The sequence below is a fragment of the Zingiber officinale genome, chromosome 8B (assembly GCF_018446385.1).
Source record: "Zingiber officinale cultivar Zhangliang chromosome 8B, Zo_v1.1, whole genome shotgun sequence".
NCBI classification, from domain to species: Eukaryota; Viridiplantae; Streptophyta; class Magnoliopsida; order Zingiberales; family Zingiberaceae; genus Zingiber; species Zingiber officinale.
The window spans coordinates 101,415,316-101,421,315 of record NC_056001.1 but is presented as its reverse complement, the minus strand read 5'-3'; positions in this window follow the sequence as shown (position 1 = coordinate 101,421,315).

Genomic DNA, 6,000 nt, shown 5'->3' with positions numbered 1-6,000 from the left:
AAAAAATTTCATTAGAAGAATTTTTCTCGACTTTTGAAGTGTACGAATCAAGATGTGTTGGTTCGAAGGAGCCCAAGAACAATGCCGCCCTTGAAGCTTCGAGAGACGAACCTGAGTAGGAATCTTCTCTTGATGACGAGGAAATGGTAATGATGGTAAGAAGATTCAAGAAACTTTGTAAATCTAGATCTACTAACCATCCACAGGAGAAAAAGAAAATGACGATCCGCGGCTACCACTGTGACGAAGAAGGGCACGTTAAGGATAACTGCCCCAAGTTGAAGAACAAGGACAAGGAGAAGGGTAAGAAGCCTATACAAAAGAGAAAAGCTCTAAAGGCGACGTGAGACGATATGTCGTCGGAGTCGGAAGTCGAGGCATTCTCCGGACTTGCTCTAATGGCAAGTCATCAAGACGACGACTGCGAGTCAAGCTCTTCTGAAATGAGCATCGAGAGCATCGATAAAGGGAGAGCCACGTCGGAAGAAAGCAGCAGTTCAGGGGGAGAAACGGACAATGAGATCAACAAGGTAAGTGAGGTACGATCACTTCCTCCCGATAAACTCTTTAAGTTTGTTAAACTATTAACAAAAGACTGTTGCAAATTAGAAAAGGAGATTAAAAACTTAAAAATAATTTTGGCTAAATCTTGTCCCTTAGAAAAATTAGACAAATCAAAATTAGAAAATGAGAAATTAGAATCAGAAAATAAAGATCTGAAAATTCAAGTAGATAATTTAAAAAACCATGCATGCTAATCTAATTTTAGAAAATTTAAAAATTTAAATTGGTATTATAGATATCACCAGGGACAAATTAGGAATATTTTAAGAAAATATGTACCTAAAAAATATTTAGTTAATCCAGTAGGCTGGAACCTAAATTTTAAACTAAATTAATGCTTTCAGTGAGAAAATTAAACAGTGAATTTCTCTATGAGACTCTGTCTAAGGAAGTGGTTGTTGCTCCAATAACCAAGAAGGCCTAGTATCTCGCCACGACCTGGAAGCCAAAATATTGAAATAAATGTTTAATTAACTTTCGATCAAAGTATTAAAATTAGAATTAATTAATGCTTTTAAAATTTTTCAAATATTTTTTTTCAAAATATTCTTATACTTAGAAAAATACTTTTACGTGAAATTTTTACTTAGAAAATTTTATTTAGAAAAATCTAAAGTTAGGATTTTTTTTATTTTCTTTCAAAAATAATTTTTGCAAAAACTTAAATTTTTTTATAATTTTCTTTTAAACTTAGAAAAATTTTCTAAAGATATTTTTTTTTGTCTAAGTTAAAAGTTGTTCTGAAATTGAAAATTTCTGTTTAAGTTTTTTAGAAATTTTTTTCTTATAATTTCACTTAGAAAATTTTCTTAAAATTTTTTTACATAGACTGCTTATTATTGCAAAATTTTTTAAGGATCTCAAGATTTTCTAAGTTTTTACCCTTAGATTTTTCGGAACCCCATTTTTTATGTGATCAAAGCGGGGGAAGAAAAAGTACAAGTCTAGGGGGAGGTAGACAGAAATTAATTTTTCTATCTTTTTTGCACTTAATTACAAATTTAGTTAAATTTATTTTATGTCTATTTTTACCCTAGCTTAACTTGGGTTGCTCACACCAAAAAGTGGGAGATTGTTGGAACCCCAAGGTTGTTTTGGTGTGATCAACAAGTTAAGTTAGGTCCTGTGTGTTTCTAACCTTGTGTCTAAGTGTGCAGGAGCTTAGGATCACAGGTAGTCGAGTGGAAGACATAGCTAGCGAGAAGGACGACACGTGGTGCTTCCGAGGGACGAGGCGCTGCGGAAGAGTATACCGGTGGACGAGAAGGAAGCGTGCGGTGGTTTCGAGGGACGAAAGTCAGAGCGGAAGACTGCTCGAGGAGCAAGAGACGCAGCTAGCGAGAAGGACGGCACGCGGTGCATCTGAGGGACGAAGAGTACGGATGAGTACGCTGGCAGACAAGAAGGAAACATGTGGCGATTCCGAGGGATGAGAAGCTGGAGCGGAAGCCCACTTGAGAAGACCGGAAGTTGGGTTCGGGTGAGCCCTTTTCCGGATGGTCGAGATCACTCAAGCGAACAGATCCAGAGTTGAAGACCCGGACCGAGGCGACCAGAGCCGAAGCAGAGGACTCGGACTGAAAAACTCAACTAGAGTTGACTTTTGGGTACGAGGGCCTGGAGCTGATCGGGGCGCCCGGAACGTACCGGGCGCCCGGAGTTGACTTTTTCCCAGGATCGAGCTTTGACTCGATCTGAACGTTAGGGGATAAAATTTATTCCCCCCTAGGGCGTCCGGAACCCTTAGGGCGCCCCGACCAAGGCTATAAATATAGTTTTGGTCTAGAAGCTTTTCAATAACTCAGAGCAATTCATTTCCAACGCTTGTACGCTTCAGTTTTAGATTAGCTTCTTTGTTTTACGCTTTCACTGTTGTAAGATGCTTCTCTGCCTGAAGGGGATACTAGTGCGACATTCCTTGGATTAACAACCTCCTTGGTTGTAACCAAGTAAAAATATCTTGTGCCTCTTTCTTTAGTTTCTGTTCAATTTATTTTATGCAAGTGTTTTGTTGAATGGTTGAGAAGGATTTTTGTTTTGTGTTTTCAGGGCTATTCAACCCCCCTTCTAGCCGGCCCAACGGTCCTATAACAGCTTTTATAGGATCCATGATGTACTTCTTGGAGTATATACTTCATGTCCTCTAGATCCGCATATTTGAGCAGCGGCCTTGAGAAAGATCTCTTATAAAATTGATCTCCGATCAGGGTGAATCATCCGACCCTCTTTTTTAGTAGTTGAGCCGCCTCTTGATCGGTCGACGTGCTACCCGATTGGAGGAATTCAATCAGCGGCATTCTCTAGTCGCTCGGGAAGACCACTTCCTCCATCCGGTAAATGTGCACCACCAATGAAACCTGTTCGATTGACTGGCTAATCATGATCGGTGATAATGAACTAGTTAACTTAGTCAATTCGTCCGCGGCTTGATTATCCGATCGGGGGATCTTTTGTACAGTGACCTCTTGAAAATTTGCCTTCAGCTTCTCGAAGGCTTATGCATATTACTTGAGTCCGGAGATGCTAATCTCGAATGCCCTCGATAGCTGTTGAGCGGACTAGGAGTCCAAGTGAATGAGGACTTTTGTGGCTTTGACATGTCGCGTTGCTTGTAAGCCGACCATCAAGGCTTCATATTCAGCTTCGTTGTTGGTGGCACGATAGTCCAACCGAACGAAAAGTTAAATCCGATCTTCTCGAGATGAAATGAGCAGAATGCCAATCATGTTGCCCTGCCGAGTGGATGAACCATCGATATATATTCTCCAAGCAGATTCTAGCTCGGCGTTCTGGACCTTTGTGACGAAATTAGCCAAAGCTTGAGCTTTGATCGCCGTTCGAGGCTGGTATTGAATGTCGAACTCACTTAGTTTGGTTGTCCACTTGATTATCCGTCCAGACGCATCTGGGTTAAGGAGGACTCTTCCCAAGACATTGTTGGTCATTACGATGATTGAATGTGCGAGGAAGTATGGGCAGAGCCTCCGAGCTGCAAGTACCAATGCTTAAGCTAATTTTTCAAGACCAATGTAGCAGGACTCAATGTATTTCAATATATTGCTTAAAAAGTACATGAGTTATTGTTCATGGTCATTCTGCTTAACTAATGCCGAGTCGGCCGCATACTCGGTGGATGATACATAGATCCAAAGTGGCTCCCCAGTTCTTGGATTAGCTAACACAAGCAAGGAGTTAAGATACTCCTTGAGCTCTTCCAACGCTCGGTCGCACTCCGCATCCCACTAAAATTTTGTCGCTCGACGCAACATCTTGAAAAATGGTAGGCTCCGGTCAGATGACATGGATATGAATCTGGACAATGCTGTGATCCGTCCGGTCAGCCGTTGGGCCTCCTTTAAGTTGCATGGTGGAGGCATGTCTTGCAGCACCTTCACCTTGCTCGGATTTACCTTGATCCCCCGCTCGGTGATGATGTAACCCAGGAATCGACCGCTCCTCACGCCGAACAAACACTTGTTTGGGTTCAGCTTTATTCCATAGGCCCTAAGAGTTTGGCACGTCTCGTCGACGTCTGCACAAAGGTCGACAACTCGGAGGGATTTTATTAAAATATCATCAACATATACCTCCATATTATGGATGATCTGCCGTCAAAAAACCTTGTTCATCAATCGCTGATATGTGGCATCGACATTCTTCAATCTAAATGACATAACGTGATAGCAATACATTCCATCAACCGTAATGAAGCTAACCTTTTCCTAATCTTCACGGACGAGCGGTACTTGGTGGTATCCTTGATACGCGTCGAGCATGCAAATCAGCTCGCAGCCTAATGTGGAATCCACCAGCTGATCTATCCTGGGCAGCAATTAGAAACCCTTTGGGCACGCCTTATTCAAGTCACGGAAGTCGATGCAGACCCGCCATTTGTTGCCCGGCTTGGAGACCAACACCACATTTGCGAGCCAACTTGGTAATTGGACTTCCCGTATATGACTAGCCTCCAACAGTTTCTATATCTCCTTTTAGATGATCAGTTTTGCTCCACGATGAAGTCCCTTTTCTTTTGCTTCACCGGCCAAGCGTCCGGTCGGACATGAAGCTCGTGTTGCGCCATGCTCGATGAGATTCCCGGGAGTTCGTGAGTCGACCAAGCAAATACGTTATGGTTTCGTCTGAGATAGACGGCCAGTTCTGCCTTCTTCTCGCTTTCTAGATCGACGACAATGAAAATGGTTGCTTTTGATCGGCTTGGGTGGATCTAAACCTCCTCCTTTTCTTCGTACGCCAGCGTAAGAGGCTTCTCCGTGATAGTGTTCACTCCCAGGCATGGATTTTTCCAAGCGGCCTTTGCTTCTGCTTTGACCATCTTGACGTAGCATCGCCGAATGACCAATTGATCACCTTTGAATTCTCCCACCCTGTCGTCCACCGAGATTTTGATCTTCTAGCAATATGTGAACACCACCACTCAGAATTCGTTGAGCGTCGGTTGGCCCAGGATGACGTTGTAGGTCGAAGGCGCGCCCACCACGATGAAGTTTGTGGTCCTTGTCCTCTTCAGGAGCTCCTCTCCGAGCGAGATGGCCAGCTTGGTTTGGCTGATCAACAACACTTTGTTGCCTGTGAAGCCATAGAGCGGGGTCGTCATCGGCAACAGCTCGCTCCGGTCGATTTACAATTGATCAAACGTCTTCTTGAATATGATGTTCACCGAACTCCCTGTATCAACAAAAGTTCAATGAATTGTATAATTGGCAATTACCACTCGGATGATCAGTGCATCATCATGAGGAATTTCCACTCTTCCAAATCTCTCAGGCCGAAGATGATCTCGGGTCCTTCGGCCTTCTCCTTGCTACAGCCAACAACATGAATCTCGAGTCACCGAACGTGCGACTTCCTCGCTCGGTTAGAATCACTACCGGTCGGCCCACCCGCGATCATTCCTATTTCTCCCCGAGCGGTGTTGCTCTGGTTCTCCTCCTCCCGTTCCGACGATCTGACCCGCTCAGCAGATGCTCTGGTAGGGCTTGTGTTGTTCCTTCGCGGGAGTTGATGATGACGTGGCTCATCCGTCCTCCTTTCCTCCTCCCTTCGCCCTGCAAATCCGCGTCTATGTCGTCGATCAGGAGAATGTGATCGACGACGGTATCCACGTGGGGTCGGTCTGCTAGCTACGACCATTAGATCATAGCAGTCCCTCGTGTTGTGTGTCGTAGAATGGTGGAAGGAGCAGAAGAGTGTCGTCCATACATTGCCTTTTACGACCCTCGGGCGACCAGCCGCCACATGCTGCACGACATGTGTCTTTGGCTCCTGGTGGGATTGGGCTCCACCCAATCGAGGCCCCTTCGGAGGTTGATGGTTGCTCGGCGGTCTGCATTCAGATGCGGCTACTGGCTCGACGGGTGTTTCCCCTTTTTTTTAACCGCTTGGGCTTCTTCCACATTGATATACTCCGTGGCCTTC